The sequence below is a fragment of the Trichechus manatus genome, unplaced genomic scaffold, assembly GCF_000243295.1.
Source record: "Trichechus manatus latirostris isolate Lorelei unplaced genomic scaffold, TriManLat1.0 scaffold00046, whole genome shotgun sequence".
Lineage (NCBI taxonomy): Eukaryota > Metazoa > Chordata > Mammalia > Sirenia > Trichechidae > Trichechus > Trichechus manatus.
The window spans coordinates 7,596,944-7,615,876 of NW_004443982.1; positions in this window are offsets into that span (position 1 = coordinate 7,596,944).

Genomic DNA, 18,933 nt, shown 5'->3' on the forward strand with positions numbered 1-18,933 from the left:
TGTTGTTGTTGAGATTATACATAGCAGAACATGCACCAATTCAACAATGTCTATATGGACAATTCAGTAACATTGATTAAATTCTTGAAGTTGTGCAATCATTCTCACCCTCCTTTTCTAAACTGTTCCTCCCCCATTACCATAAACTCACTGGCCTCTAAGTTTCCTATCTAATCTTTCAAGTTGCTGTTGTCAATTTGATCTCATATAGGTAGTTCTTAAAAGAGCACAATGCTCAAGGCAGACCTTCTTCACTAGTTAAGCTAAACTATTAACTGGTTTTAAGAAGACTTCAGGGGATATTTTTGGTTTAAGGTTTAAAGATTATCTCAGGGCAATAGTTTCAGGGGTTCATCCAGCCTCCATGGATCCAGAAAGTCTGGATTTCATGAGAATTTAAAATTTTCTTCTGCATTTTCCCTCTTTGCATCAGGACTCTTCTATAGAACCTTTGATCAAAATGTTCAGTAATGGTAGCCGGGCACCAGCCAGTTCTTCTGGTCTCATGTCAAAGGAGGCAGTTGTTTATGGAGGCAATTAGCCACACATTCCATTTCTTCCTCTTATTTCTAACTCTCCTTTACTCTGTTGCTCCAGGCAAATACAGACCAATTGTTGTACTTTGGATGCACCAGGCCTTTCTTCCTAGTCTGTCTTAGTCTGGAAGCTCTGCTTAAACTTGTCCACCATGGGTGACCCTGCTGGTATTTGAAATACTAGAAGCATAGCTTCCAGCATCATAGCAAAACGCAAGCCACCACAGTAAGACAAACTGACAGACAGGTAGTGGTCCGTGTCTTTACCTTTGTAAACATTCCCTTTATTAAATATTCTTCAGAATTCCATTTGGGTGTGCCTTCTGTTTCCTGTTGCTGTAACTCCAACTGATAGTCAATGAAAAGGATATTTGTTAGAGTTGGCAAAAATTCTGAACATTTTTAAATGGTTTTGCTATCTATTACATAACCCTGTATTCGGTGTTATAAGTCCCCCTTTTGTGTAAGTCTTATAATTCAGGAAGGAAATGCTTTGTTCTGTTTTTATGTGGCTTATAATATGCCAAGATGACAAATATGAACACACAAAATATTCTAACACCATAAAGGAGCTGCTATAGTGCGGTGGGAATATGGGAGAAGGATTACCCAAGTCCGCTAAGGAAAAGTCTCTATTGACAATGTGAAGAAGGAATTACTGCTGGATTAGGATCCATTCCCATCCTCTGACTTTGTAAAGACTATGGGCACCACCTGCAGAAATCTTTCCTCCTTGACAAACATCTAAGCAAAGGTCCACCTTACTTATTAGTGTTTGTTCTATCTTTATCATATAAGTCCTTCCTGAATCAAGCTTGTCTTGGGTCAGGTGCCCCAGAACAGAGACTGAGATGGGGATTCAGGTACAAGCTATTTATAAAGCAAGTGTTCCCAGGAGAAACCAATAAGGGAGTAGGGGAAGAAGGACACGCAAGGGGAAAAAGCCAAGCAAGGGTGTGAGTTCAGATGACTTCCCAGCCTCAGCCTCATTCCACCACAACTGGGAAGTGCAAATTACACCTCAGAATTTGTTTCCCTTGCAGCCTGGGAGAGAACTTCCATGCTTCTGCACAAGTTAGTCATTGCTTATGGGATGGGGAATGGAGTGGGGAGGAACATAAACCTCCTAGGCTCTCAGCAGGTCCAGTGAAGTGAATCTAGTAGCATTCTAGGAGCCGTCTCTGAAGAAAGTTGCAGGTGTGAGCAGTTAGGAGCAAACCATGCAGAAGCTGGGGGATGGGTACACAGAACTCATAAAGGAGATTGTAAGGGATCTGGCCAGAGCACCAGCAGCATCTGCTATAAAGCCGTCCCGGAGGCACATATGCCATTGTTTAATGTGCAGTTAAACAAAATCCCAGGTAAAAACAAACAAGCAAAACTTCCTTCATATTCACTTTTTTAGGTTCTAGAGGTCTTGGAAGTAATTGTGCATGACATCTTTTATCTAAGGTGACCAACCTATCCCAGGATGCAGGACTTGCAGCACTAAAACCTAGATGGTCTGGGGCAACCTGAGATGGTTAGTCACTCTACTTGTAGCTGAAGTGCCACTTGATGAGAAACTATCAGGTTGTCTCATGGGAGATTTAACCCAAGCAGGGACAGTTGTGATTACAGAAAGATTGCGCACCTGCCTTGATGTGGCATTTGTGTGGTTTCCAGGGCTGCACTGAGAACAGGAGTCCTTATCTGAGAAGAAGTTGAGTCTCAACAGGCGTGTGGGGACTGTGCAAGAGGATGAGGGTTTCAAATTTGGACAGGCTTTCAGATCCAGTGATGACCTTTGTATACCAGGGTTGCAGAGAACACCCTTTTCAAGATGCAATTCTGAGAAAAATTTTGCTTCCACGGAATGGGAGATGGTGCAGAGATTCTCCAGGAAGGCTCATAGTGGTGGGACTGGCTCCAGATAGGGCATTCTCCATGGACCTTTCCTGGGATCTTTCAGATGAAATTCTAGGAATAGTGCACAGTGCATCTTATTCTCCAGGGCAGGGGCAAGAAGTGGGGAAGTGGGGGTGGTAAGCTTGACACTAGTTTTCATTTTTTTGAAGTGTCATTGTGAATTGTATTGATAATAAATTTCCATTTAGCAATATTCTTGTTTAGCTTTATTTTGAGTTTAATGTGAACTTTGGTGAGTAATAATAACACTTCAAATTATATTAACTTTCTATATGAGAAAATACGTCATTTTCATGCCATTTGTGTTATTTTTACAAAGGGAATCAAAAAGTGATTCATGACCACAGCTCATAATTTATGTACAGATTGAAATTTTTTCTAAAAAATGTCCTGATGATCTCACCCTGGGTAAGTCGAAAATGTTTAAGAGTGATTTATTGAATTAGGGGTTAAGTCTGTAGGTAGGTGTTAATTGTAATTGTAAGAATGTTTTGAATTTAATGATTCCCTGAGATAGAATCAGAGTTCTTAATCCTAACTGCACATGAAAAATATTTAGAGAGCTTTAAAACAATCCCAATGCCTGGATCCCACTCCAGACTGATGAAATCTGAATTTCTGGGTGTAGGGTGTTACCTGGGCAATTGCACAGGGCTCCACACTTAGAGGGGCCCTACTATTGGTTTAATGCTCTGCCGTAGCCATCTTGAAATTCTTAATACATTTTCATTTTCATTTTTCATTGGGCCCTGCAAATTATGTAGCAGCCCTGGGTCTGGGCATTACATTTTCATTTTTCATTGGGCCCTGCAAATTATGTAGCAGCCCTGGGTCTGGGCATTAATATGTATTTTTAAAGCTTTCTGGGTGATTTCGATGCAAGAAGCACAGAATGAGGAATTAGTCCTCATCACTTCTAATAAAAGGGAACCCTGGTGGCACAGTGGTTAAGAGCTCAGCTGCTAACCAGAAGGTCGGCTGTTCGAATCCGCCAGCCTCTCCTTGGAAACCCTATGGGGCAGTTCTACTCTGTCCTATAGGGTCCCTATGAGTCAGAACTGACTGGACTGCAGTGGGTTTGGTTTTATTTTTGTTGTTGTTGTTGTTTGTTTCTAATAAAAGAGAATCCCTGGGTGGTACAAACAGTTAATTTACTCAGTTGCTAACTGAAAGGTTGGAGGTTCGAGTCCACCCAGAGGTGCCCTGGAAGAAAGGCCTGGCAATCTACTTCTGAGTCGGAATTGACTCGATGGCAACTGGTACGGTATCTAATAAAGGAGCCTTTGATAAACTAGCCAGTAAACAGCAAACTCCCTCTTCTGATCAGAGAACCTGGACTCACAGCCTCTAAAAAGAGTGATTGCCCCACCACAGACCGCCTGTGCTAGGCGTTTCCAGATGATGCTCTGACCCTGCCCACCTGCCTTTTTTCAACGGAAACTTGCAAGGAGCCAAGCCGCGTGAGCCTTGATGAGAAAAGCACCTCCTAACACATCTCCTATATCCAGCCCTGGGACCCAGGGTTGAGGAAACAGGGGTGGGCACTGCCTCCTTCCCGGTTGACTGCTCTTCAAATAAACCAGCTTAGGGGCTGGTTCATTTTGTGCCCTCTGAGTAGGTAAGGAGGAGCCTTGATGGCACAGTGGTTAAGCGCTTGGCTGCTAACCAAAAGGTCAGCGGTTTGAACCCACCAGTGGCTCGGGGGGGAGGAAAATGTGGCAGTCTGCTTCCGTAAAGATTTACAGCCTTGGAAACCCTCTGGGGCAGTTCTACTTTGTCCTGTAGGGTTACTACGAGTCAGAATCGACTTAACGGCAACAAGCTTGGTTTTTGTTTTTTTTTTCCTCAAGAGAGGCGGAGCAGCTGTCAGGTTTTCCTTTGAGTCCGGTACCTAGGGAAGACTTTAAACTGTGTAAGAAACCCTGCAGAGGACAAGGCAATGGGCCATTAGTCTGGATCCAAAGCAAGTAGTGCAGTAGTAGAAATTTCTAACCTCAAGATTTCAAAAGGAGTGACTTGCTGGAGAGAGACTATCAAGAAAAGTCTGCAGAAAACCCAGTTCTACGTGCCTTTCCTTATTGTCCTCACTTTCTGGAGGGGGCCTTGGCTGAATCTTGTGCTTCTGGAGTCAGAAACTCCCTTCTCCGTGTCTATGGTTGGAATACTTAGGTTACCGCACAAAAGCAAGGGATGGTGGGGGGAGGGGATCCCAAATTATGCAAAGGAAAGGTGGACAAGTCGACTCTACAGTTCAGAAATTATCAGGTAGATCTATCCCTTAAGACATTCACAAATAAAGATTGAGGTGATGAGAACGACCACAAAGTGTTCATTACGAATGTCCGTGATTATGTTGTATACTCTTTCAATATTCTCAATTTTTTGCTTCAATAAAAAAATAAATTAATTGGCTTTCCTATCAATAAACGAGTGAATATTTTGAACATTCTTCAGTTCTATTCAATGAAATATATGAAGTTATAATATTTTTATCACTCAACAAATATTTATGGAGTACCTACAACATGCCAGCCATCGTTCTAGGTACGGGGGCCACAGTAGTAAACAAAATAGACAAAAATATCTGCCCTCAGGAAATGTATATTCTAGTTGGGAGAGGCAAACAATAAAAATAAGTAAGTAAAATATAAAGAATATTCAATGGGAATAGATGCTACAGAGAAGTATAAAGCAGGAAGTGTTGAATGTTGGTGGGGGATGGAGATTGCAGTTCAGGGAATTTCTAAATAATTACAGTGGCCTTGGGCACTGGGGAAGTTTTGTCCTCACTCGTGGCTGGGGTTGGCCGCTGCTACCCTAGCGAGGCAGAGAAGGTTTGGCGCTCTGGGGCCCAACTGCTGGGATGGCATCTTCAGAGATAGAGTCAGTCACCCTGTTTATACCATCAAGTGGGTTTAGTGGTTGATGCAATTCAGGTGCATTGTAAAGAAAAGTGACTCTTTACTGAAGACATCATAACAAAACGTCCATGACTAACATTTTGAATTGTTGACTTTTCTTTATGGGCTTGGTTTTTTTTTAATCTAATCTAAATTTTGTTTTCATTCTATTGTAATACCCTGATTCAATTTGTGAGCTATCCCTGACATTTTCATGAGGGAATAAATCCAGTGAGGTCCCAAGCAGGTCCTGACGGTTTAAAATATTTTCAAAAGTTCTTAGAGTCTAGGTATCAAGATCCAACAGTAGACATACAGAGAATTATTCCAGCCTTCCTTTCTTCAGTGAATTGACACTTTGCTTTTTATTTCTTCTGGTACTTCTGATTGAAGAGCTACTCTATTCATCTTCAAGTGGTGTGAATTTCTTTCAAAAGTATTTGATTCTATTTTATGGATAATATACAAAGGGGGCAGATTTCTGATATTGCTGTGGGTTTATATTGGGGTCTGTCTCAGACATACATTTCAAACTGAGTTCCTCACTAGTGTAGCAGCTCCAGCATTTCTACTATGGAAGGGCATAGGGGCTGCACCTGAGGGGAATTTAGAGGTGTGGGTGGGCACGGGTGGTATTGCTAGTTGGAGCTTTGCTTGAAGTTGCATTTGCATATCAAGCTCATTATTTTTACTCAGCTTATTTATTTCAGAGGAGCCCTGTGGCGCAGTGGTTAGGAGCTCAGCTGCTAACCAAAAGGTCAGCAGTTCAAATCCACCAGCTGCTGCTTGGATAACCCTATGGGGCAGTTCTATTCTGTCATATAGGGTCACTATGAGTCAGAATCGACTCGATGGCAACGGATTTAGGTTTTTTAAAATGTATATATTTTAGAGAGATAGACTGAGTTGGAAAGGGGGAGAGAGATGGTTGAGGTTATTAAACAGGTTGAAAGCCACCCCTACCCCCGCCCAAACCACCTCTTGTGGCCATGAATGCTAAATGGACTGAGTGAAGTAAAGAGAATAAAGCTTCCAGCTGACCTTCGGCTTCTGTGTTACAGTCCCACGTTTCAGTCCAAGCCAGATCCAGGACTGCTTCTATCTAAAAACTGGAGATAAAGTTTGTCTTGAGATTTCTTTCTTTTCCTCTCCCTCACCCCTCCTCTACCCAGCCTACCCAGTACTTCATTCAGTTTCTGCTAATCTCTGCTTCTCAAGTCAACTTGGCAAATATTTGTGGAAGATGTGCTATGAGTTTAGTATTCTACTAGACACTAGGGGGATAGAATGACGAAATGATAAAACATTCAAGATGGGAAATGATGTGAGTTCAGGTTGGGAAGTCTTCCAGAGCCATGTACATTGTAACTTGGGCCTCCTGAAGACCAAAAGCTTTTAAAGAGAGAAAGCTATTACAACCCAATGGCTAGAGGTGGGATTGAGTTAGTGGTGTATGTTTGGGTGGGGGCAATGCTTTCAGAGGACTGTATCTTGCATCTTTTAAAGTCATACCACCTAGGTATCACATAGTCTCAAAAGAGGAGAAAAATCTCGAAGATTCTTCGACTAGGTTAAGATTCCATGACTCTATGATTCTAAGTTGTAGCAGAGTCCCATCTTAGATGAGCCATTCCTCTCCCCCCCTAAAAAAAACCAAACCCTTTGCTGTCAAGTTGATTCTGACTCATAGCGACCCTATAGGACAGAGTAGAACTGCCCCATAGGGTTTCCAAGGCTGTAAATCTTTACAAAAGCAGACTGCCACATCTTTCTCCTGTGGAGTGGCTGGTGGGTATGAACCACTAAGGAACCGCTGACCTTTTGGTTAGTAGCCAAGCTAACCCCTGCGCCACCAGGGCTTCTCTCAGATAAGCCATTACATTAGGTAAATTCTCAAGATTCTTTCTGATTCCTAGGTGATTGTACCCTGCTTTTGTCCTTCATTGACAGAAACGACTCTTCCTATCATTCTTAAACACTCTACACTTGAGCATTTATTCTTGCTAGGTACAGAAAACAATGGGCTGGCATCACCAGGAGCTGATGATGATTTCCTGGTGTCAACAATGCATTTGTCCATGTGTTGGAATAGAGCTTTGATTGGCAGGCATAAAACAGAATAAAGCAAAAATAGTTCACAGGGAGAGGCAACCATGGTCTTCCTAACCTGATGTGCTTATCAGTTGTGCTAACCAGTCCTACATGTATTCACCCTATCACACTGTCATTAATATTGCCCCCTGTCCCCATGGAATGATATGGTTAAATATTTAGTACTGGGAATTTAAGAGGTCTGGATTAGAAAAAGGTACTTCCTTTAGACTAAGGACTAAGGTATTCCTGTAAGTGAGGTATGTGTCAATTTATCACTTGCCCAAAAAGCGTAAGAGAAGGCTTACCAAGGGTTTGTAGCTGAAGGATCTATTACAAGTATTCAGGTTTATATTTAGCCTTGAATTATACATACCAAACCTGTTGCCAGTTGAGTCAATTCTGACTCATAGCAACCCTATAAGACAGAGTAAAATTGCCCCATAGGGTTTCCAGGGCTGTAAATCTTTATGGAAGCAGACTGCCGCATGTTTCTCGCACCAAGTGGCTGGTGGGTTCGAACTGCCAACCTTTCAGTTAGCAGCCAAGTGCTTTAACCACTGCGCCACCAGGGCTCCTGAATTATACATACGCATATCCACATATACACACATATGTCAATTAAGTAATTTAGTTTAGAGTATTGACATTTCAATCTGAGAATTATGTGAGTGATGCTGTCTCTATCGTGCCATGGTCTTCTGAGATATCTGGTGACAAATCTCTCTAGTATGAGGAGACCAACTGGTATTCTGCAAATTTGAATGAATGATGTTGCTTACTAATCCTAATCAATCAAAGTGAAGAATCTTAGTTCATGCTTTTCTTAGAGTCTGAAAAGGAAACTCTGGCAAAAAAGCTGTCCCATCCCCTCCCCTTGCCCGGTGAATCCTTCTCAGGCCTGCAATTCTCAGTCTTTATCATTGGGAAGAAAGGAGAGAAGACTATGCATTATTTTTAGGCTTACTGTGAGCTATAACACAGCCCAAAGAGTGGGAGATGCTGATAGGGTTAAACTGCAGGAACAAAAACTCATGCTTTGTTTTAACCTCAGTGTCTTGAATTTGGACTGATCATTGGAGCTCCCTTTCCACAGGATCTACATGGATATTGAGATCTGTCCACACTGAATGCAGATATTTCACGAGAACTTGTGAGACAATGGAGGGTGATGCAGGATTCCTTGGGGGCAATGGGAGTGTCCAATCACACTATTTTATGTAAAGATCCGTGAAAAATTCTGGAAGGGAAATGTGAAATGTAATGTAATGGTATTTGGTTAGTGGAGTAAGAGATATGTAGTGGTGAAAGAAAAGACATAAAATTATTTGGATTGTGCTTTTTGCATATTTCATAATATAATTCAGGTTTAGAAAGGATCTCAAATTGTGAGTTTGTTAGCTTGTTGGCTTAGTTTTGACCTGAACAAAATGGATTTGCTATTTTTGTTTCTTTCATCTTTTTATTCAAACGGACACACCTTCCTGGTTTTGAGAAATCTGATTGTTATCTCTTAGTTATATCATGCCTGACAAAGTAATTTTTTCAATTTTGGATATTTAATCATGCAGAATTCTTACCAAAGATCTCAGGGGAGACTCACCTGAAGGACAAAGATGACTGTTAAGTGAGCTATGGATATGGGTCTGACTCTTGGAGGAAGTTCAATGCAAATTGTTTAGGCAAAGGTCAATAAGGCAGACAAAAAGAAATAAAATATTGCTTCTGGGGAATAAACAGGGCAAACCAAACACACAGAAATGCATTAAATAAAGAGCCAATGAGCTAATTCATAACTAATATCTGATATATAAGACCTAAAGGTCACTTAATATTAACTCTATTGCAACATGTATACACCCAAAAAATCTGGCTGGCAACTTGTTCTTGGGCTTGCCTTAGCTGTTTTTATTTTCTAGAAGTGTTTCTCTGGAGGCACAAAAAAATGTAAGACTAAAATTGGATTTATCTGAGGCATTTACTTGGATTAATTAGGTAATAGAAGCATTTTCAAATTTCTAATTTACTAGGGCATGTCACCAGAATGCTGAGTTACTTTTATTATGATGATCGAAAGAGACAAGAGCAGGCCTAGCCACAAACTGAAGCAGAGGGCTGGGTTTCTTGGATGAGAGAAGAGAGGCAGCAATCATTCTTTGCACGATTATTGATTATTGGTATTTGTCATCCTTGCCTTGAAAAGGGGACAATCAGTTTTTCTACAGATTCTTTTCTTTGCTTCAGAACCTCTCATTCAGATTGTTTATCATCCATATTGTCCTTGTTTACTCAGAAACAAATGCAGTACTAATATACTTTTCATTAGTCAATTTAATGAGGTTCAAAATGTTAATTAAAAAGCGTATACTTCATTCATATAAGGTGAAGATTAAAAAACAGTTGGTTCTCAAGTGTTAGGCTAAATTATTAAAAGCAGAATTGTAAAACAGTGTTAATCAGTGTGAAATTTAGTATCATGAGCCTGGGGTTGATTTTGGGGAGTTATAATTAGTTTTGCTATACCTTTAAGAAAACAAAGGCTCAAAAAGCAGGGCATTACAACGTTATTTATATTTAGGGAGAAAATTTTGAAGAAAACAAATGTAAAAAGAAATAGTAAGGAAGTTTGCCTTAAAGAGAAAAACACTAAAGAAAAAGCTAACAGACCAGATATTCCATTACTAGGAAGTCAATGAGAATTTCATTATTTCTTGGCTTTTACAAAATCCATACTTCGCTGAACCTAAGAATGCTGCTATCCTGGAAGAAAAAGGATCCATTTTGCTAAATAAGCACATGTAACAATTTCCATGAAAATGAAATTGCAGAACTATGTCAAAAAGCTAAATTAAAACTCAGGAGTTCCCAATCCCTAAATTCTGAGCCTGTTTTCTTAAGAAATACCTAACGTATTCTTTAAAACAAACTCAACTAATACTATTACAGTGGTTTTAAATAACACATACACATTGCACACTGGATGTTTCTGTAAAACACAGCTGTTCTGTTATTTATATTTTGCTATTTTTTTCTAATATATATGTAAAGTAACTTTTTATAAAGAGTAAATCTGTTATCTTCTGCCATCATTAAATTAAAAAAAAATCTACAGCCAATTAGCTTGGAAATCTTATATTCATGCCGCTGAACATTACTGCAGTTAAACCAAGGAAAGCAGCACATCCAGGTATTTAATGTAACAGAAACAAGGCACAGGCAGCAACTTGTGTTCCTGGCAGTTAACAAGGTAATTTCTTCGCCTCGTCTGTCTTCTTCTCTCCAGCCAGCTTCACCCCCTCCCCCACACGAGACACGAGGCACCCTCCGGGCCATGGAAGGTGCCATGCAGGGAGTGAGGAGACGCCGGAAGAGTGAGGGCAGAGCGGGAGGGCGCCCACACCCTTGGCTGCCTGGTGCGTGCGGGCGGCTGCCGAGGGCTCTGGGGGGCCCGGAAAAGGGGAGCGGGTTAGGAGCGCGGGGTCGGGGAGGATCCCCCCAATTCTCCTGCCAGGACCAGGGATCTGCGGCCAGAGGCGCCGGGTCCGCAGCCCCCAGCTGGGCCCCGGCAGGGAGGGGCGGGCAGGGGGCGGAGCGCAGCGCGGGGCGGTGTTAAAGGGGCGGGGACGACAGCTCTGGCTCGGGTAGGCAGAGGGACGGTGGCAGAACCTGCGGGCTAGGTGGGAAGCTTGCCAGCCAAGAAGAAGAGCGAAGACCGTCGCTCCGGAAAAGCGAGGAGGCGCGTGAAATCCAGGATCGGGCGGCAGCCCTCCTCGTCTTGCAGCAGGAGACGGTGCCTCCGGCCGGCGCACCGGCAACCCCGCGCGCAGGTGGGCACCGCGGAGCTCCGCGCTCTGCCTCCTCCCCGGTCCGCCGCGACCCGATGCCCTTCCTTCCAGGCCACTGCGCTCTGGGACTAGGGTTGGCCAGGGTCGGGGGCAGGAGAAGGATGCATGGCCCCATGGTGTGCGCGCTTATGTGTGCGCGCGCTGTGTTTAGGAGGGGAAGAGCTGCAGAAACCTGCCTCCCTCGGGAGTCACTCCCTCGGGTCTCACTGTCCTCCACATCCCCTTCTGAGGAGCTGCGGACTCGGGGAGCTTTGGAAGACTGCGACCCCCTTCCTCCCCGCCCCCTCGCTCCCGCCAGCAATCTCGGTGGTGAGTGCAGGTCTCCCCCTCTTCACAATCCACAATCCAGCAACCTTAAGGACGTCTCCTGCTCCCGGCCCGCGGGATTGTAGGGGCCATGCGAGGAGGGAGGGGTGGCAGGACCGGCTGGGGCATGTGCGGCAAAGTCAGGAGTTGCTCGAGTATTGTCTGTCCGGTTCCCGGCCGGTGGCTGCACCCGCGCCCGCACGCTCTCTCGCGTTCTGCGGGACCAGAGTGGGGGAAATGGGTTTGCTGAACTTAACTCCGGGGGCTGACCCTGCATATGCATTTGGCGCCTTGTGCACGCTTGGACGAGGGTTTAATGGAGGCGCGTGGGAGGACAATTGGTCACTGGCGAGCCGCCAAAAGACCCTCTTGGGATGCCTTGGCGCGTGTTCGGGGTTGGGAGGGTAGGGACTCTGTGTGTGAATGTGTGCCCTAGGGAGGAGGAGGAGAATGTCTCAAGGAGACTTGATTTTCTTGGATTTGCTACAATTCCTTAAGCCCAACCACGCTTTCGAGGCGTTAAAGTAAATTACGGGTAAGTGGGGCGGATAACTGTCGGGATAAAAAGGCTCCCGGGTTTGGGTTTGTGGGATAGCGGGCTCGGCCGGCGTGCTTGCTCGTGGCTTCTGGTGGCTGCGTTGCCTAGGTAGTGGAAATGGGGTGGTGGTGGTGGTGTTTGTGTCTTCAGCTTAAGGTGCTGGAGGTGGGCACTTGTCCCGGAGAGACTGTGGGACTTGGAGGAGGTAAAAAGCTGTGCGGAGTGGTATGTTATTCTCAATTAACTCCAGAATCTGTATCTATCTATGTGTCTATGTCTCTTATACACACACACAACACACACACACAGACACTACACACACACCACATGTGCACATAGACACCCTTATCTTCTAGGAGAGCTCTTTGGGAGCATGGCTGACTGGCTGATAGTTGTTGATCATGGATTTTTATTCATCTACTTGTTCCATACTTAAAAAGGACTTAAAAGAAACGAAACCCGTTGCAGGCGAGTCCATTCTTGACTCTTAGCGACCCTATAGGAAAGAGTAGAACTGCCCCCATAGGATTTCCAAGGAGTGGCTGGTGGATTCCAACTGCCGAGCTTTTGGTTAGCAGCCAAGCTCTTAACCACCACGCCACCAGGACTGCTAAAAAACACTTACCTGTATTAAAATCCGTGGGGTGTCAGAAAGACCTTCCAGCGCTCATTAACGTTCAATTCAAGGGTGGGCATTATGATGAAAATACCCCAACAAACTGCTGTTTAGATTGGACTAAGCTCTAGTTCATGTTAGTATTATTTTAAATAGACATCTCACAACGCTGACAACCATGTGACAAAGTAACCTTTGCCTGGATCTCTCCCTCTTTTCTTTGTGGTAATTTACAAAATTCTTCTCTATTACCCGATTAACAACTGGTCAAGTTGTCTTTTAATTTTAAAGACGGGTCTTGAAATGGCTGTAAGTGGGCTGTAAGCAGATGGATTCTGTGACTCCATCTCTTTCTCTCATAAGCTAATCAGAGTGGTGTTCAGTTGATGATCTGTGTCCTATTATGTATGCTCCAATTTTTAATTGAATAATTTATCAAACCACTGGGGGAGAGGGAGTCCTTAGAATTTTCCACACAGAGGAGAAAGAACACTTTAGTCTCTTGGAGCAAATATTTTGCTACTTTTTCCCAAATCATCTCTATGAGATATCTAGAAAGGATGGATTGTTGACAGATGCATGGTTTATTTCTCTTTTATGTCTACAGGTGGCAGTGTAAAAGCCAAAACAGGAGCTTCCAGAAGTGGCTTCTGAAATATAAGAGTGAATGTATATGAGTAAGCAAGCAAAGGAATCTGAAAAACCACAGGTATGTAAAATAATTAATTCACCTATCCTGCTTTATAATTACTGCATTCCAGTAGTACTAACCCATTTGCTGTTACGCTCGATGTTTTGACATTTATATAGGCTTTTATGAAAAGTATTTTGAAGTATTCTCAGCGGAGAAAACAAGTCCAATATTTCAGACAATGTAGTTAAATAAAAATACTGCATATCATTGTATTATATTACTTTTTACTGTTCTAAAAGAGAAGCATGTTTTTCCATTGTGACTGTGGCTTTGCATTTAACCAATTGTTGCTTGATACTTGGTTTTAAAAACACTTTTCCTTAAACTGTATAAAACTACCAGTTGTTTCAAATAATTTCATTTGAGACACTTAACAAAGTCACCCAGGTAAGCTAACATAACAGTGTCTGGTTTTTACTAAAACTGTGTCTCATTATTGACTTGACATCACAGTGATCCAAATACAGATGCTTTAGGAGGCTTCATTTAAACCAGCCCTTCTGTTTTTAACCTTGTCATTTTACTCCTACTACCTTCCTCTTTTTCCAAGCCCAGCATATAAAAGGTATTGTCCTAATTTGCTCACTAAAAGTACTTGACTGAAATGAGGATAGGTTTCTTAAGTGTTAAAAGACAATGACGTTTGTAAAGTTATTCATTGTAAGACAATTCAAAACAATTTGCCATTATCATTAAAATGTAATGATTTGCTTATTAAGACCTTTTCTAGCACATTATATGAATGGTAGAAGAAGTGGGGCAGGAATCCACCTTTGTGTATTTTTATTCTCTTTCAGGAGAATGATAGGCTATAGCTTTTGGTGCTTTCCCTGGGAAGGTAAAGTTATGGTATGGGCTGTTTAAGGATAGGGCATCAAATGATTACTAAAGGGACTGAAGCTTTCTCTTTTTTTGAGAGTGAGAGGGCTATATCTTGATTACAATGCCAGACTAGTGATACCTTGTGAATTTTGACATTTTGCATTTACAGCTGAGGAGAGATTAATTTCGCTGCTGAGGGTATAAAACAAAGTCAGATGCTGTTCTTGAAGCTTAAAAAGATCAAACTGCACATGAAAAGATTCTCAATGTTGTTAGTCGTTAACCAAAAAAACAAACCCGTTGCCGTCGAGTCTATTCCAACTCATAGCAACCCTATAGGACAGCGTAGAACTGCCCTCCATAGGGTTTCCAAGGAGTAGCTGGTGGATTCAAACTGTCAACCTTTTTTTTTTTTGGTTAGCAGCCGAGCTCTTAACGACTGTGCCACCATGGCTCTTGTTAGTCATTAGGGAAATCAAATCCACAATGAGATAAACCACTTCACACCCAATAAGATGACTATTATCAGAAAATAACAAGTGTTGGTAAGGATGTGGAGAATTTGGAACCCTCACACATTGTTGGTGGGAATATAAAATGGTGCAGGCACTGTGGAAAACAATTCAGTGGTTCCTCAAAAAGTTAAATATAGAATTGACATATGACCCAGCAATTCCACACCTAGGTATATACCCCAAAGACTTAAAAGTAGGGACTCAAACAGATACTTGTACACCAATGTTCACTGCAGTATTATTCACAATAGCCAAAAGGTGGAAACAACCTAAGTGATGTATATACATATAACAAAATGTATTACTTGCAGTGGAATATTGTTCAGCCGTAAAGAGAAATGAAGTTCTGATACATGCTACGATATGGATGAACCTTGAAAACTCTATGCTGAGTGAAATAAGTCAGACACAAAACAACAAATATGGTATGATTCCACTTACATGAAATATCTAGAATAGGCGAATACATAAAGACCAAAGTTTATCAGTGATACCAGGGGCAGGGGAAGGGAGGAATGGGGGAGTTATTGCCTAAGGGGTACTGAGTTTCTATTTGGGATGATGTAAAACTTTTGGAAATGGATGAGGTGATGATTGCACAACATGGTATATGTAATGTTATTGAATTAAATATACTTAAAATGGTTAAAATGGCAAATGTTTTGTTATACATATAAATATTAATAAAATTGAAATAAAATTATTTAATTTTAATTAAATAAAATTAAAAAAAAAAAAAGATCAAACTGAGCACTTACTAGCAGAAAGCAAATTGGGAGCTCTGACTCAGAAAGTATAGATCAAAACTGAAGACTGAACAGTTTTACCATAAAGACCTCATGGATTTGGAGTGGCTTCAGGAAAGCTCTGGGACATTTAGGAATATGGAAGTTTGTATTTCTGCATGGGGCTTAGATTCATTATCTGAGTCAGGAAACTGGGAAGCAACTAATTACCTCCCAACATATCTAAGAGGAAATCGGGGTCTAATCTTCTAAGTCAAAAAAAAAGAAAAATTTATTCCATTTTTAAATTATAACATACTCATTGTAGAGACATATATGCTTTAGAGTTTATTTTTGAGGTATAATATACACACAGTAAAGTGTGTAAAATGCATTAAAGTGTTCTGCTCAATGAATTTTTATGTATGTATACACCATGTGACCACCACCCAGGTCAAGATACCAGAACATTTCCAGCACCCCAGAAGATTTCCTCTTGCCTCCTCTTTTCAGTATTCACCCTCCTGCAAACCTCCAAGGTAAACACATTGTGATTTTTAACTCCATCCACTAGTTTTGTCTTCATATATGTAGTATAATATAGTAGGAACTATTGTATATATCTTCTTTCCATGCAACATAATGTCTATGAGATTCATCCGTGATGTGTGTATCAGCAGTTAGTTCTAATCTACTGCTCAGTAGTATTCTATTGTATGTATGTACCACAATATGTTTATCCATTCCCCTATTGGATTTTTGGGTTGTTTTCAGTTTTTGGCTAATATGAATAAAGTGACTATGAACATTCTTGCATATGTCTTTTGGTATACATGTCTTGGAGTGGAATTACTGGGTCATACAGTAGGCATATATTTAGCTTTAGTAGATATTGCCAAACAGTTTCCCAAAGTGGTTGCACCAATTTAAATTCCACCAGTAGTGTACAAGAAAGGAGCCCTGGTGGCGCAATAGTTAAGCATTCGGCTGCTAACCAAAATGCCAGTGGTTCAAACCCACTAGTGGCTCAGCGGGGGAAAAGACCTGGTGATCTGCTCCCATAAAGATCACACACAGCCTAGGAACCCTATAGGGCAGTTCTACTCTGTCCTATAGGGTCGCTGTGAGTTGAAATCGACTTGAAGGCACGCAACAACAGTGTACAAGAATTCCAGTTGCTCTACACTTTCACTAACACTGGGTTTTGTCTATCTTTTTATTTTTATCCATTTTGGTGGGGATATAGTGATATCACCTGGTTTTACTGGTAAGTAATGATATTGAGTGCCATTTCATATGCTTAATGGCATTTGGATAGCCTTTTGTGAAGTACCTGTTCAGGTCTTTTGCCCATTTTTTAGTTGGGTTGTATATATATATATATTACACAATTTTCTCCTAGTCTATGTCTTGCCTTTTTACTGTCTAATGTTATTTTTGATGAATTTTTTAAAAAGTTATTTTGTTGTGTTAAAATACATTTATAACGAAAAACTGCCAGTAAAGTGTATACAGTGCATTAATCTAAAGTGTTCTGCTCAATGAATTTTTATATGTGTATATACACCATGTGACCACCACCCATAAGCATATTTCAGATAAGTACCCTAAGAATTAAAGTTTGCTACAACCAGTGGCAGAGAAAGGGTTTGAAAAAAATGTGCTTTTCTATAAGCTAAGTAGATGTGGGTGCTGTTACTCAAGTGGCCCCTGTTGCTGTCTTCTCCCAGAACTCAGGGCCCCTCTAGGGTTGGAGCCTCCCCAGGGAAGAGCCTGATGACTTAGCTATAGGAAAGGATGTGACAAAATGGATGAGCATCCACACTTCCCCAATTCTTAATCCAGGCTTGTTGAATGATTCTTCCCCTTCCTTCTTCCATCCTTGAGGAGGGTTGCTTCTGTTTGGTGTTGCTTTTTTTCCCCGTCCCTTTTGCCCCTCAAATGTTGATGTCTCTCAGGATTCTGCCATTCGTTAGGTTTTTCTCTTCTCTATCTACATCTTGTCCCTGAACGCCCTTCACTCACTTTCATGTCTTCAGCTGTCCCCTGTGTTCTAACGACTCCTCAGGTGTTTATCTTCTGCTCCCACCACCTGTCTCTCAAGGTCCAGATCTGTATCCTTAAATGCCCTGCGGACATCTCTGCATGCCCCACAGATGCCTTAATAAAACACATGTGTTCTTCCTCTCCAATCTGCTCTTCTGCATTCCTGCCTTAATTCATATATTTGCCATTAATCTAGGATCCCAAAGTACAAATCTTGGCACTGTCGTTGATCCTCCCACACAACTGTTATCACCCTCACAGACCCTATTTAGTTGGTTATCAAGACTGTTGAGACTTTCTCCTGTCTTCCAAACATCTCTCAAAGATATCTTCTCTTCCTCATATTTGCTACCTCTTGGTTCTGGTTTAGTGGTTAAGAGCTCAGCTGCTAACAAAAATTTTGGCAGTTCGAATCCACTAGCCACTCCTTGGAAACCCTATGGGGCAGTTCTACTCTGTCCTATAGGGTCGCTATGAGTTGGAGTCAACTCGACGGCATTGACTGGTTTTGGTTTTTAGGATTGTAGTGGGAGAAAGATGTGGCAGTCTGCTTCCTTAAAGATTTACAGCCTTGGAAACCCTATGGGCAATTCTACTCTGTCCTATAGGGTTGCTATGAGTCAGAATCAATGGAAATGGGTTTGTTTTGGTTTTTGGTTTAGGATTGTAAGGAGCCCTGGTGGTATAGTGGTTAAAGCACTCAGCTGCTAACTGAAAGGTTGGTGGTTCAAACCTACAAGCCGCTCTTTAGGAGAAAGATGTGGCAATCTGCTTCCATGAATATTATAGCCTTGGAAACCCTATGGGGCAGTTCTACCCTATCCAGTAGGGTCACCATAAGTTGGAATCAACTTGAGTCGACAGCAATGGGTTAGGATTGTAGTAATAACCTTTTTAACTCATCTTCCTGATTCTTATTGTTGGCTCTTATCCATCTTCCACTTGTCATCAGCTTTCTCTTCCTAAAACACAAATTTGATCATGTCATTTCCTACTTAAAAATAATTTGTTGCTCTCCACTGCTTACAAGAAACATTCAAATTCCTTAATGTGGCTTACAGTATGAGACCTTTAATTATTTGCCCTCAGCCCACTTTTTTGTTCCATCATCTTCCATTTCCTCCCTGCACTCCCATCTGTCCTTAATTATATTCCTTTCCTAGAACATTCCTTGAGTACTTTCCTGCATCTGTGCTTTTGCACATGCTGTTCTGATGTACATTCCCATCCACCTGATGAAATACTATTTTTCCTTTAAAAACCAGCTCAACTGTGGCTTTTTCTTGTTAACCTTTGTACCCCCAGTAACTACTGGGAGTACTACTTGAAATACAGAAGGTATTTAATAAATGTGCAGTGAATGAATGAATTCATAAAGAATCCCTTTCTTA